The sequence below is a fragment of the Podarcis muralis genome, chromosome 4 (genome assembly GCF_964188315.1).
Source record: "Podarcis muralis chromosome 4, rPodMur119.hap1.1, whole genome shotgun sequence".
NCBI lineage: Eukaryota > Metazoa > Chordata > Lepidosauria > Squamata > Lacertidae > Podarcis > Podarcis muralis.
The window spans coordinates 12,778,899-12,794,878 of record NC_135658.1 but is presented as its reverse complement, the minus strand read 5'-3'; the positions used below and the strand labels follow the sequence as shown (position 1 = coordinate 12,794,878).

The 15,980-nt window shown below is 45.0% G+C and overlaps 1 long non-coding RNA gene across 1 annotated transcript in view; it reads left to right on the top strand.

Moving 5' to 3' along the window:
• LOC144327374 (uncharacterized) overlaps positions 1–15,980 on the top strand; it is a 682,853-nt gene that overhangs the window by 103,016 nt on the left and 563,857 nt on the right. Inside the window, exon 2 of the long non-coding RNA XR_013392457.1 lies at positions 11,912–11,955. This is a non-coding gene — a long non-coding RNA (uncharacterized LOC144327374). The remainder of the gene's footprint in view (positions 1–11,911; positions 11,956–15,980) is intronic.

Sequence of the window (15,980 nt, the reverse complement as noted above, 5' to 3'; positions counted from 1 at the left end):
CGGGGATAGCATCTAATTGTAATATACGAGCCAGGGGAACTTGCCTGGCTTCAGTCAAGCATCTCTTGTGATATCCAAAAAGTACTGAGGTAGCCCTGAATTTAAGGTGGGGGGGAAATCTATTTTAAAAAGGAGTGGGGTTTAGTTGTATGGATTCTCTCTGGTTTACTCTGTGGATTTTTCACCATTCTGAATTTACTGTCCCCCCCCCCCAAAAAGAACCCACCAACCACAACTTCTTAATCAACCACTTCCTGCCAAAAGGAAAAAGTTATTTACCTTTCACTATGCTTGAGAGATTCTGTGTCAGATTATTGTACCTTGGAAAAAGCAACATTACACAATTAACTCTTGGGTCCTTTTATTATGTACTTTGACGCGTGTGCGTTGCATCTGTTTGTATACTGCTTGAGGAAAATCATCATGCGTTCTCCCTTATGCAAGATTTAAAATCCTCTGTGAAATTTAATTAGCTGCAACAATGGTTAGAACCGTTTGCAAACGCTAAATAATAGAGCTTAGTCAACATTTTTCAATAGCTGCAAATAAACTACTCAAGAAATCCCAGTTTATTAGGGGTGTTGTCTGTGTTTAACAAAAGGACTAAAGAAAATGGTGTGTTAACTGAATTTTCACAATGCACATACCTGCTACTATTCAGAAATGCAATAAATGACACATTGTTCTGATCCTCAGCGTACCCAGAGGCAAGTCCTGGTAGTGCAGCACTAGAGAGTATTCAGGCATTCCAGATGACCAAATACCAGTCCAAAGTCAACCTGTATGGTCAGCTTCCCATCCCACCTCTGCGGAAGATCCAGGGTTGGAACACTTGGGGTCAGTCCCAAAGTCACAGGCCAGTAGGTTTCCCAAAGCAGCCAAGCTGCAGTCCATCAACGGAGAAAGTTGAGCAGATACAGAGTCCCTGTCTTGCTTCCCTTTTATCTTAGAATCTTAGAGCTGGAAGGAACCCAAGGGGCATCTAGTCCAATCCCCTGCAATGGAAGAATTTCAGCTAAAGGATCCATGACAGATGGCCATCCAACATCCACTTTAAAATCTCCAAGGAAGGAGAGTCCACCAGTGTGATGTAGTGGTTAAGAGCGGTAGTCTCATAATCTGGTGAACCGGGTTTTCTTTCCCTGCTCCTCCACATGCAGCTGTTGGGTGACCTTGGGCTAGTCACACTTCTCTGCAGTCTCTCAGCCTCACTCACCTCACGGAGTGTTTGTTGTGGGGGAGGAAGGGAAAGGAGAATGTTAGCTGCTTTGAGATTCCTTAGGGTAGTGATAAAGTGAGATATTAAATCCAAACTCTTCTTCTTCTACCTCTCGTGGGAGACTGTTCCCCTGTCGAACAGCTCTTACTATCAGAAAGTTTTTTTCCTGAAAGTTTAGTTGGAATCTCCATTCTTGTAACTTGAAGCCCAAACTTGATTGGGATTGAAGCCCACTTGTCAGGTGGGCATGCAGGAGCCAGGCCCTGTGACCAATAGGACTTTGCAGGACTGGGGCCTTCCTAAGTTTGTTCTGAAGAGGCAAGGCGTGGCCTCATAGGTGAGGCCGATTGGTAACTCACAGCACCTGGTGGCAAGAGCTGGGAAGGGATATAAGGTCAGCATTTCCCTTTGGCTCTTTGCCACAGCAACACGCTTGCTGCCTTGGGCTTCTTGCTTCCTGATCCTTGAACCTTGGCTTCTTGACTCCTTGACTCCTTGCTTCTCGATTCTTGATCCTCGGACCCTTGACTTAGTGACTCCTTGCTTCCTGACCCTCAGACCCTTGGCTTCTTGACTCCCGGCTCTCTGACCACCAGACTCTTGGCTCCTGGCTTCTGGACCCCCGTTCCTGCTCCCACCCCACCATCTTGCCCCCGGTCCTGACGTCCCCTGCTGGGACTTCGATTGCCTGTGAACCGGACTGTGACACCTATCTGAATTGATGCACCAGAGTTTGCTCCAGCTGAGCAGCTGTGCGTCTCCACTTGACAAAGCAAGTGGTCCTCATCGGCCCTGAGCTTAATCCAGCTGAGTGACCACAGCATCCTCCCGGACCTAAAGAGTTCCATGATCTCCAACCTGGTCCACTAATGACCTGGGCCATGTTCTGTTGCCTGCCTCAATCTCCTGGAGTGCACTTCCTGCTGTTCCTGATGATTCAGAGCCTAATGTGTCCATAGAAGAGGGGACACCTCTGGTTCTGGTGATGTGTCTCTTTCCCCTGGCTCTTGTGAACTGAACGCTACCCCCTCGGCATCCTCCGATGTCCCATGAGTACCTCCTAAGTCCTCCTCTTCCCCATCTTCAGCTTGTCCAGGTGTGTACCAATCCCTTTGCAGGGAGCCTTCTCCCCTTCTTTGGTGTCTCGCCAACTCATGACACACATCACTAGAACTATGCATTGGAAATAGATTTTTAAAAATTTTATATTACTGAACTTACATATTATACATGAAATTGGCAATGACAACTACCAAATAAGTTTATTAAATGCTTGTTTACCAGTCACTAAAATGCAAAGTTTCAAGGTAATGTCTGTCCTTATCCTTTCTTCCTATATACCGGTACATTAAAATGTAGGCTGTTGTCACGCCCTGCAATTCACACCAACTGCAGTGTGAGGAATAGCATGCAGATCCAGGCGAACTGTATAATGGAGTGTGTGTGTGTGGGGGGGGGGTGACCTTCACACAGCAGTTTAGCAATCTGCTCTGTTAAGCACCCCATCTCCTTTAAAAGGAGTTGTGTCAAGAGGAGATGGAATTTGGGGGAGTTGTGTGGATGGAGGGTAGATGAGGTGTACTGGGAAGCAGTTTGGTCAGCTGCTGGGGAAGGGCAAACGGTAAGCAGTTTAAAAGGCCATGGATTGTTTATTAGCCAGTGGCCTAGGAGAAGATAAATGCCCTTGAAGCTGACCCAGAAACTCCAGCGGGTGCAGAATGGTGCGGTGAGACTCCTTATGGGTTCCTCGCCATGGGATCACATTAATTCAGTACTATACCAGCTGCACTGGCTCCCGGTGGACTACAGTATCAGGTTTAAGGTGCTGGTTTTAACTTTTAAAGCCCTATACGGCCTAGGACCCTCGTACCTGCGGGACCGCCTCTCCTGGTATGCCCCATGGAGGACCTTATGGTCCACAAATAATAACATCTTAGAGGTCCCGGGCCTCAAGGAGATTAGACTGGCCTTGACCAGAGCCAAGGCCTTTTGGGCCTTGGGCCCGACCTGGTGGAATGTGCTGTCACAAGAGACCAGGGCCCTGTTGGATCTGACACCTTTCCACAGGGCCTGCAAGACGCAGCTGTTCCACCAGGCCTTTGGTCGGGGTCCGGTCTGACTCCCCCTCTCTCCTTATAAGAACTTGTATGAAAGTGCCCCCCCCCCAACTTTTCTCACAGGCTCATATAAGATCAGTACAAACAGTTAGGCTGGTGAGCATTTAAGGTCCCCAACCCTAATCTGTGTGTTGCCATTTGATTGGATTTCACTTTGATTCTGATTTGAGTTTAGGATGTATTTTAATTGATTGCCTTATTTTATGTTAATATGTTGTATTATTTGATGTTAGCCACTCTGAGCTCAGTTTTGGCTGGGGAGGGCGGGGTATAAATAAAATTATTATTATTATTATTATTATTATTATTATTATTATTATTTTATTTTATTATTTTATTATTTATACCCCGCCCATCTGGCTGAGTTTCCCCAGCCACTCTGGGCGGCTCCCAATCAGTGTTAAAAACAGTACAGCATTACATATTAAAAACTTCCCTGAACAGGGCTGCCTTAAGATGTCTTCTGAATGTCAGGTAATTATTTATCTCTTTGACATCTGATGGGAGGGCGTTCCACAGGGCGGGCGCCACTACCGAGAAGGCCCTCTGTCTGGTTCCCTGTAGCCTCACTTCTCGCAATGAGGGAACCGCCAGAAGGCCCTCGGCGCTGGATCTCAGTGTCCGGGCTGAACGATGGGGATGGAGACGCTCCTTCAGGTATACAGGACCGAGGCCGTATACAGGACCAATGGCTCTGCCCTGCCTCTATGGTTGGAAGAGGGTAAGATCTCCCTACCCTGTCCCTTGGCAAGGCAAGTACCAGGAGCAATGGGAACTGTAATTATTATTATTATTATTATTATTATTATTATTATTATTATTATTATTATTATTAGTTTTATTATTATTATTATTATTATTATTTGTTTTATTATTATTATTATTATTATTATTATTATTATTATTAGTTTATTTATTATTAATTATTATTATTATTATTATTATTATTATTATTATTATTATTATTATGCCTGGTGCTTAAGGATATGTATCAAAGGTTCCATGCAAGCCTCCCCGTGGGGAGCCCAAAGTCGCTGACCTTTTTAAAGGAAAGGTTCCCCAGAGTTGTCAACCTTTTTTTAGGAAGCTGACACCACATTTATCTCCGCTCAGGAAAAGAAAACAGGAAACACAAGGAGCCAAGCGCAACAAACCAGTCCAAAGTGTCAGCATTGGCGACTGAGCGAAGCCAAGTGCCTTGTGGTGTAAGCTGCGTGCGCTCGGCGGGCCTCTCCATGGCCCTACGCCAATCCCAGGTGCACATGAGCGTGGAGCCAGCCAGCTACCTCAACGCCTTGCTGACTCGCTTGTCCCCGAACTCATGGCACAGAGCCACCAACAGCAGAAGAGCCCGTCATGGTGGTCTGACTGACGGGTGGGCTCTTCCCCGAACTCCAACTCTCGCACCCCGGACTCATGGCCTGGCATCCCTGAGAGCCCGGCACCTGGCGTCTATGGTTAAGATGGCCCTGCATAGCTCGAAAGGATTTTGCAAAGAGATGCATCTGTGTTATCACTGTAAAAATGCCCTAGATGGCATCTTCTTTCCCTTGGCACATTGGGTAGCATGCTCATTGATCTAGGTGCATGTGTGATCACGCCCTAAAAAGCAGAATTTAGCTCCGTCTCTGCCATATTAACTGTCACACGACTATATCCCAGCATTTGCTGAGTGCAAGCATTGTAACTCTTGGTGACAGCCAATGCTTCATAAATCTAGGTAAGATTATTAAATTTAGACTGCCAATTACCACTTCAGAGAATTCTGCAGGCTTTGCATGTGGATTGGATAATCATAGAAGCTTGTTTTTAATTAGCTGCAAGCCTTTACTGTTTATAGTGCATTACATCAAGGTCATTTCCACTTCGGTGTCTTGTGAAACATAAATCAGGTGTCCGTGGTTGTTTCTAAAAGGAGAGAAGTTACAGCAGGGATTATCAACGGACAGTCAACCTATGGGCAGAACTGAGCTCAGGAAAGACCCCCAAATCACCCGAACAAGGGTATTATTGCTCTCACCATGGTGGCAATAATGGCAAAACCTTTAAGATCCCAGCTTTAGCTAAGAGATATAGTTAACTCTGGGTGAAAGTAAACAATATCAGGAAAGGGTCAACCACAGAAGGGTGTTCCCTTGCCTATGGCCTGTCTATCCAGTGATTGGGTTTCAGTTGGCCCGCTAGCCAACCCAGCTGCCAACCAGGGGTCAATACAATTGAGGTCACTTTAAAATATCCCCTTGGCTTCTTTATTCATTAATTAAAAGGACACTTTCTGCTGAATGATACCACCAGCCTCCGTGCCACAATGGTTCATTAAAGGCCAGATTTTATTACATATTACATGCTTTCTGCTTTTCACACAAACTTATTATAGCATTCCGAGAAGGTGATCTTTTAAAGCACATTAGACTAATGTTCCTGAAACTCCAGCTAATGTAAGTTTTATTGAATTGCGGTGACTTTTTTTTTAATACATATTAAAAAGATCACCTAATGATGTCCTCTGATAATGGTTTTGGTGAAAGGAAAACAAAATGAATGGCTTATTGGAAGGCATGCGAACTTGAGATGCATCTATAGATACTGAGATTGATTACAATTGCCACAAATAAAAATAAAAGAGATTTGGGACCAATATTGCTGCCCCTATTATGAAATGAAGGATTAATATGAGACAGCTTATAAGGGTATGGAATAGATCTGTTTATCTATGGCTGGTAGTATATGTGTTTATCTAACTAAGCCATTCTCAGAGTAGACTTGATTTCAGTGGGTCTGTTCTGAGTTGGATTCAAGCTGACATCTTCATCTGTTCGTCTGTCTGTCTGTCTATCTAAAAATAATTAATTGCTTACTTACATTGATAGGGACGCGGGTGGCACTGTGCTCTAAACCACTGAGCCTCTTGGGCTTACCGATCAGAAGGTTGGCGGTTTGAATCCCCGCGACGGGGTGAGCTCCTATTGCTCGGTCCCTGCTCCTGCCAACTTAGCAGTTCAAAAGCATGTCAAGTGCAAGTAGATAAATAGGTACCACTCTGGTGGGAAGGTAAACAGCATTTCTGTGTGCTGCTTTGGTTTGCCAGTAGTGATTTAGTCCTGCTGGCCACATGACCTGGAAAACTGCAGACAAACACCAGCTTCCTCGACCTGTAAAGCGAGATGAGCGCCGAAACCCCAGAGTCGTCTGTGACTTAACTGTCAGGGGTCCTTTACCTTTTACCTTTTTACTTACATTGATGCCTGACCTCACCTCCAAGGAGCTCAAGATGGTCCATGTAAGCCCCCCCTCCCCCATTTTATCCTCAAACCAACCCTGTGTGGTAGGTTAGACTGAGGAATGGATATTGGCCCAAAGTCAGTTCTACGAATATAGCCCAGCAAGACTTTTCTGTGCTCATACACTTAGGTCCAGCTCCAAGGGCCTTCTGGCGGTTCCCTCACTGCAAGAAGTGAGGTTACAGGAAACCAGGCAGAGGGCCTTCTTGGTAGTGGTGCCCTCCCTGTGGAACGCCCTCCCACCAGATGCCAAGGAAATAAAGAGCTCTCTGACTTTTAGAAGACATCTGAAGGCAGCCCTGTTTAGGGAAGTTTTTAACGTTTGAAGTTTTATTCTGTTTAATGTTCTGTTGAACGCCGTGCAGAGTTGATGGTGAAACCCAGCCAGATGAGAGAGGTAGAAATATTATTATTATTATTATTATTATTATTATTATTATTATTCACAATCTGGCATAATCATGAGAATTTTCCTAAAATAAAGAAATAGGCAATCTTATGCACAGGTATTCTCCCGCCTCCCACCCAACTGTCTCTATAGAAAAGTGTCAGCATCCTTTGCAACAAGGACTACTTCAAAAAGCCATTTGTTAACCTGTTGCTTAAAACGCTGTTACAATGAAAAATACGCTGAACAAATCCAGGTCGTGCCATTTCGTCGTTTGATGAATGGAAGCGGAAGATCTTACAACATGGTTTTCCTTTTGTTTTGTATTAAACTTGCCCTATCAATCAATGTGGCAGAGGAGGTCCATAGCTCAGTAGAAGAGAGCAAGCTTTGTACACTGAAGTACTCAGGTTTAATCTTCGGCGTCACCAGTTAAGGATATTGAGTAGCAGAGCTCTGAGTGAGCTTGGTCTGAAACCTTAGAGAGTTGCTATCAGTAGACTTGCTAAGGATGTATAAGACTGAATCAGATAAGTGTGGAGATGCAAGGAGACTGAGGGTACATTCTATCATATGTGGTGGACCTGTAAAAGGGTAAAATAGTATTTGGAAATAATCCATAATGAACTGAAAATTTGTTTAAAAGTACTTTTCCAAAAATCAGCAACCAGGGTCCTTTTTGTTGGGGATAATTTGGGCGGAAATTCCCAGGTGTCAAAAAAGGTTATTTATGTATGCCACTACTGCGGCCTGTGTTTTGTTAGCCCCAAAATGGAAAACGAGCAAGGTCCCAACCAAAGAAGAATGGCAACTTAAACTGATGGAATATGTGCAGTTTATGGACCTAACACACAGAATAAGAGAACAAGAAAGACATACATTTAAAGAAGACTGGAAAATCTTTATTGAATATATGGAGGAAAATTGTGATTATTTGAAAACGTGGGCAGCATTAAGATAAATTCAACAGTGTAAATAAGTTTTGATGGATGTAATAATGGAATACTGAATGGTTTAGTTTATATAAAATATGCAGGGATTTTATGTTTTGCAAATGAACCATGGAAAGAGAAGAAGGGAGGTCATTGATATTTTAAGGTTGTTTGAATGAATATTCTAAAATGTAAAACAGGAAATTTAATAAAAATTATAGGTGGGAAAACCCCAAAGAGATAACAGTGGGTTAAATGGTCCTGGAGTCTCACGTCAGTACAAAGCAGCATCACACATGTTAAAGTAGTGGTCCTTTCAGTCACTTTGGCTTGGTGGAATCTGGACAATAATATTTTCCCCTCCCCATATTTGCTTTATTGTTGTGTTTCTGTGTTTCTTAAATCTGTTTCCATTTATTATTTTATTTCTTCCATTAATATGCCACCTTTTTCTTCCAAGGAGGTCAAAGCAGTGTACATGGGTCTTACCTTCCCTAGCTAATCCACAGAACATCCCTGCTAGGTAGGCTAGGCTGAGAGTCAGTGACTGGCCCAAGGTCACCCAGTAAGCTTCATGGCTGAGCGAGGATCACCCACTGAAATGTTAAAGTAGGGTTACTAGACGTCCCCGTTTCCCGGGGACAGTCCCCGGATTTGCGAATAAGTCCCCGGACAAATTCCATCCCTGGAATGTCCCCGGATTTCATCTAATGTCCCCAGGAAATGTAGCAGTGGCAGTCTCAGCAGCCCGGAGCTCTGGCTGGCTTCAGGAGCTGCTTAGAAGTCCCCATGTGATGGTGGTGCAGGGGCTCGAAGATGCAGTTTCTGGGCTGCCTCCACCTTCCCTGACCCCAGCAACTAAGCTGTGAAGGGAGCCTTCATGCTGCCTATCGGAGCAGCCTCCCAACTCCTACTTGTGCGATCTCTCAGTTAGGCAATGGGATTCCTCCCTTCCCAGCTGAGGGATCCCCGTCCCCTCCTGCTTGCACACAAGTAGGAATGGGATTGGGGCTGCTCCAATGGGAAGGGAGGCATCGCGCTGCCCGAGCCTCGCTGCCGCCGCTGCTCTCAGCCCTCCTTCTCTGTTTTCCATGCCTGACCCACCACGCACCGCTTCCCCACCACCACACCACCAAAGAACCAACAACTCATGGGCTACCCAGGCTCATGGAGAAAGGAGATAGAAGCCTTGGAGGAACGGGAAATGTGGCGGTTGAGGTCAAGTCAGTGGCCGTCCCCCGGCCACTGCCATCGCTGCAGCATCAATGTCCCAAATGTAGTATGTATGTATGTATGTATGTATGTATGTATGTATGTATTTAAAGTGTCCCCAGTTACATTGAAAAAAATTGGATAACCTTATGTGAAATCCCCAAGTCCACCACCGGAAGAGTCTCCTAACATCTCTCAGCCCCTTTGACAAACTGCAGTCTCCAAGATGCTTTGGGGGAAGCCAGGAAGGTTTAAAGTGGTATCGTAACATTTTCATTGTATGCTGTGAATGTGGCCATAGACCTGGATGAAGGGCCTGCTTAGGTTTCACAATGGGAAGAGCATCACATGCCCCTGGAGTCAGTTGGAGTCACTCTGTAGACCCGCTGAGCAACAGCACTTTAAATCTCCATTTCAGTGCAGTGAGAGACGACCCTTCACTGCCCTTCTGTGGGGGGAAAACAATAGCATACAATCCTGTCAGGTTTAGCAGTGTTTGCAAATGAATAATGTGGATCAGAATATTGCCTGCTATTATGTGCTCATAAAGTAGCTGGAAGTGGGCTTTCTCGCCCCCCAGTTAAAGGTATTTAAGCCTTTTTTAGCAGAGGATAGGACTGCCGTGTGGAGTGGTATTAAGGCGAAACGCAGCTGGGATTAAATTCCACATAGTGCCAAATTCATCTCCGCTTGCTCTTTAATATACCCATAATGGTCTTCCTGAATCTGCTTAAACCACGTCTATAAAATACTTCATATTCTCTCTCCTTTAGTACTGTATGTTCAGAAATAATAGGCTTTAAAAGAAGCTTATTTTTCTTTTGCATTTGCAAGGAACAGACACTGTGGCCTAACCTCACGGGGAAATAGTGCGAAGACGAACGGTAGCTTAATGCAGGTGGAGCAATCGGGACCTATCCTGGCCTCTGGCACACTAAATATTGAAGGGTGGAGGAAGCAATGTTTCTGAATACCAGCTCTACCTATATTTGTAAAGACTGTGTACTGTGCGGACAACTGTTTAAACACTGTTGCCTTTGCAGTTCGGAAAAGCCAGGCAAGTTTTCTGGTAGAATAGCCAGCCTGCTGAGGCTTAACATGGGCATTTGGTTGGGCAGAGTGGCAACATCTGAAAGGTTTCATTGACTCGCTGCTGCAGTTTAACATAGTAAAAACACATTCAACTACTGAAGAACTTTACCTAGGGCATGACTGTCGGGGTCATGTGAAATCAGGTGTGGGGCAGGTAATATCACACCTGTCAAGGAAATAACCAGGAGCCACAGAACACATTTCCAAGGGTTCCCCTTGAACACTTGCATTCAGCATCCTTTATTTTGGGCACCCAATGCCAGCTCTGCTAAGATTGGTTCTACTATGGAGCTTCATACTAGAAAGCAGGACTTAAACCGGTTGTCAGGTTTTAAACTGCTAACTGCAAGCCCTTTTGGCTGGAATCTTCGTAGTCCTGGTTTAAATTAAAGACAAGGCTGCAAATGAGGAAAGGGTGAATTGGGAGCATGCTGGGAATGTTATCACTGGAGGAGAGAAGGGATGTGCCCCACGTTGCCAAGGCAACCAAGCGATACTCTGCCTTCTTCCTTTGTACCATTGGGGCAGCCAATTGAAAAAATCCAGTGGTAGCCAATGTGGTCCCTTCGTGATGTTGTTGGATTCCTACTCCCATCCGCATCAGACAGCATGGCCAAGGGTCAAGGTATGATTCCAATGTAAGAAAACAGCACCATCAGGACGCCTTAGTAAAGCAGGGGTCAGTTTCTGCACCATTTGGTTGTGCCTTCATATGTGCACAGTGGTACCTCGGGTTACAGACGCTTCAGGTTACAGACACTTCAGGTTACAGATTCCGCTAACCCGCAAATAGTACCTCGGGTTAAGAACTTTGCTTCAGGATGAGAACAGAAATCGTGTGGCGGCAGTGGGAGGCCCCATTAGCTAAAGTGGTACCTCAGGTTAAGAAGAGTTTCAGGTTAAGAACAGACCTCCAGAACGAATTAAGTTTTTAACCCGAGGTACCACTGTATTTGGATGCAGGGGCGTCCTACCCATAGAGGCTAGTGACGTGGGGCGCCAGGGCGTCAAGTTCTGGAGGGCGCCAGGGAAGAGGCGGAGGCTGGACTCCCTTTGCCGCCCTCGCCAAAGCAGCACCGCGCCCAGAGCCTCCGTCTGCCGTGGCCACTGCAGCATGAAGCGGTCAGCTGAGCCAGGAGGTGCTGCAGCCAGCCTCTGCCTCTTCCCTGCTGGAGCAGCCACCCTCCAGCCGCTACCCGCCTCCTCCAGCCCTGCCAGCAGTGTTGTCCTCCCTAAAAAAAAAGGTCGACAACTCTGGGAAATGGGAGGGGGCATCGGAGGGAGCTTTGCGTCACGTCGCTGGATATGTTTAACACAGCCCTGTTTGGATGTGTGCATCGAAATGCGCACACATCCGACACTCCTGGTTTTCCAAATTCCAAAAGGGAGCACTGCTCCTTTTGAGCCAACAGAGATCCATTTCCTGTGTGCGAACAAGTTCAAACCCCTTTGAAGACCTCCCCCTGGAAGAAGAAAAATCACCCAAAATGAGGGCTGCTTTTCAAAGCGTGAAAACATATTTGCAAAGCTCAGTCCCTGATTTTGGATCATCTGTAGATTAAATCAAACTGCTAATTTCTCTTGGCCAGTAAGGTCACTTGGCCAGTCACAGTTCCCCCATTGCTTGCCCATTGAATAATCTCCCTCCCTTATGTCTTCTCTTTCCACAGACTTCAGTAAATGGGATGCGAATGGACATTTCCATGACAGCCTGGTAAGTCACACATGGTTAGATGTTGGTTTATTCTCGCTGGATTGCTTTTTGACAAATTATGTGAAAACATCTCTGATTCGGACTGAATGGCTTGCTTTGCATGTTGTCTTCTACTGAACATTTGGAATTTGATAAAGGCGACATATGTCTTGGTGGGATTTTGGAAAGCTCTGATCTCCTCTAAAGAAGGCCTGAGCAATTTGTCACTGGCCAAACTGGGTTTAGCCCACCAGTTGTGTGTGGAGTTGTGTATGGTGGTCCTATTCTCTTTTTTGAGTCTCAGGCAGTGGCTGCAGCAAGAGATTTATCAAGAACACAAGGGATGTTGTAGATTAGGGCTGGGGAACATTTGGCTCTCCGCAATGGCGTAGCTAGCCGCTCGGGTTCTTGGTGCGGCTCACGTGTCCTGCAGCCAGGGGCAGGGTGAGCTACCCATGGAGGCAGGGCAAGCTGCGTGGAGCCTCTCCGCTGCCTCCGCCTCAGCTGTAGGGCGGCTGAGGGAGAGGCTGTGGGCAGATGCAAGCCCCACACTGCCATTTCAGGCAGTGCGGAGCCTGCAGGCGCCCAAGCCCAAGCCACCATGTTACTCCCAGGAGAGACACATGGCATGGGCACACTGTAGGCCCCGCAGTAAGTACCAGCCACCGTGGTGTGGTGCCCAGTGCCAGCCGTGTTCTGTTACGTTTGTTGACTGAACTAAAAAGTTCAGTGAGCCCAATTTTAAAGAAAACTCATATTTTTGTCACACACCCCTCAGTGATGACACCCGGGGCGGTCTGCACCCCCCTTCCTCCACCACTGGCTCTCTATATGTTACTGAACTACAACTCCCATCATCCTTGATCACTGGCCAATGATGACAGAGATTTGTGGATCCCAACTCCATCTGGAGGGCCACAGGTGGTGGTGTTCAGCTTGATGTGCCTAGGTCTGCTCTAAAGATGTCCCATGATTATGTTGTATAGCTATCTCAAATGCCTTTGAATACTATGCATTCACAGGAGTGGAAGCTTATTCTTACTGTAAGGTGTATCTCATCACAGTACATCCAGTTGTGTATTAAACATGCACCACAGTTCAACTGGCCCATCAGAAACGCAATACACGATGGGTCACTTGTGAAGCAACTGTCTGCAGCTAAGCAATGGGGTTATGGGATCCCCACTAGAGCAGGGCATGTTCACAGGCTTCCTTGGTGTTGAGAGTGGTGACATCATACTATGTACCTAAAGGACACCAGTTGGGCTTCCATATTTTTTCAAAGCAGCAAAGGGATTTTGAGGATGAGGACACTTGTAGAAAGTTTGCAGCGGGCCCAGTTAAATGATGTTTGTGTACCGAGTCTTTAGATCAGTGGTGAGAAACCTCTGGACCTCCAGTTAATGGACTCCAGGTCCCATCAGCCCCAGTCACCCTGTTAAATGATCAGAGATTATGGGAGTTGTAGTAGCATCTGAAGGGTCACATGTTCTCTCCCCTGCTTTAGATATCAAGAATTTCCTGCCCTGTTTTAACAGTTGTTCCTGGGCAATTTTGGTGATGGTTATGCTACTGAGATTTTTATAGAGAACTTTTTTGGGGGATAATTCTTGATCCTTTGGTTGTCAGATGGATGTAGTAATAGTTTTAATTGCCATTATTTGTGGAGTACATAAAACACACACTAGGTGCTGCATAAAATACATTAAAAACAGACTCTGTCCAAATGGGATTATATAATAATGATTTAATGTGATTATAATGATGGAATAAACATAAGTAATGGTACTTTTGTTTCTTCATGGATCAAAACTGCCTTAGAACAAGATATACACTGTGGGTGCCCCCCCCCCCGAGGTTTTGATAATGATGGGAACTAATTAGGCTAACATTTTACCGTTGGACAAAGGAATGGGGATTTAAACCTTGAAAATACATGATCTCTTGCAATGAAAAACTGTTCCCTGTTCTTTGTGGGTGTGAATCCCAGTTAGGGGATTAAAGCAAAATATTTAGAAGTGCTAAATCTTTATAAATATAGGCATGCTTTAACATTAGCTGGGTTCAGTGTTTTACTGTACTGCTACAAGGAAGATTTCATAGTATTCCTTTTGCTCCCTGTTTGTTTATAATCTGGTGGAACTGCAGAAGGCGGGTCTGTCAAATTCAGTTTTTATTTTATTATCCGCCTTCAAAAAAATTTGATTAAAATCTTTGATGGATTTAAGGAAATACCTGAATCTGTTAACTGGGAGTTTAACAGGTGTCAGATTGAGACTTTTGGAGAGAGAGAAAAGGTTACAAATGTAGTAAGAATAAGTTTGATTTAATAATGCTGTTTTTCATTGCATTTATGCTCATCTGTGGCCACAATAAAAAGCATAGAATTTCATCCTCTAGATAATGAACAAGGTATCTAAAACAAAAAACCAGAGGAGATAATAGCTTTAAAAACAACAACTTCTCAGCTAGCTAATATAAATGAAGTAGTGTTGTGTGAAACCCCCCTGTCTCAGTTCAGAATAGCCTAGGTTTTTCCAACTCACCCCGGGGGAATTATTTCAAAATCATCAACTCTTTGTTTTGTCGCTTTTCTCTGACTTCCCCACACTTTCCTAAACTTGCAAATTGTGAAAGGTGAGGAGCAAAAAACTTCAGCTGCGTGGGCTCAAAGGAGCCAAGATTGATCTCTTTCCAGTTTTTAGCTACCGACATTTGAAAGCTTCTGGGCATGCTCACAACCTGCATTCTCCAAGGAAATGATGGGAATTGTAGTTTTGCTATTGGTGCAGAGTAGGTTTTGCATTGACAGACAGGACTTTAGTCTGAGTGTTCTACTTACAATCAACAGGAATACTTGGATGCAACAGAAACAATTAGAATGCTCCAATTTTTGTCTCATCACTGCAAACTTCCTCCTCTTTGAGTATTTGCATCAGCAGTCTCAGCCAACTGGGAATCCCGTGGTGAATGTGATGATGTCACAACTGTAGATAGCCAATCGCCTTGGTCTGGATGTTAAGATCAGCGGTAGCAAATGTAGTTCCAAGCAAGGATGAGGCTCCCTGGATACTTCCACCTCCTTTTAAATAACCAGTGAAAAATTAGAGGATGGAATAGTGCTTTTTGTTGCTGTTGAACATGTTTACAAAAAGGTCCTGCTTTCCTCTCAGTTCAATTTAGAATGTACTAATTTCCTTTGTTAATTGGTTGTACTCATACCGCCTGACAAATCTGATCTGAGCTATCAACGCCTGCTATCTCCCTCTCGTTCCTGTACCTGAATAACTGGGTCAGCCACAACATGTAAATAATTAAGAATTCAATCATTACACTGTTGGAAGGAACTGCTGGTGTGTGCTTTGTGCTTCATAAACAAAGCTGATGGTTGTGTGTATAAAACAATGCACCCTGAAGTATCAAGTATCCAGATGAGATGAGCTACTGCTCTCAATAGGAACAGCATCTGGAAAAAAACAACCAACCAGTTTCATTGTAGCTATTCCTAGTTATCCACAAGTCTTGTGTTTTCCAAAAGAGCTGGTCCTACTATGAGTAAGTTTTCTGGGGGGGGGGGATTGCAATATTAAATGCAGCAGTGTACCCCTTGCTAATACACCCTGGAAGAAGTCTCCAGTGGCAGATAGGTGGTTGGATCCTTGGATGGCAGAAGAGTTCTGGGAGTGCTAAATAAGAAGAAGGAGATTGTGGAGAAGGTGGCCTATAATGGAGCTTTTACAAACTGAGTGGTTACTTTCTCTATAGCCTGTGTTGACTTTCATACAGTGCCATGCACTTCAACACAATGTGGTCCAGATTCGGAACACCATCTTCCAGGTCTGAAATCCCACATGGGGCTTGTGATTCCGTGTGAGATTGCAGACCTGGAAAAAAACAGTTGTCGGACCTGGCACCCCAAAATGCTGCACAAGATTGCAAACCCAGAAAAGGCACTTTGGGGGGCACGACCCCCCAAGATGCACATTTGGGGGGTGCCACATGAGATCGCATAACAAAAACAAACACTTTTTGGGGGGTCTGGTGTG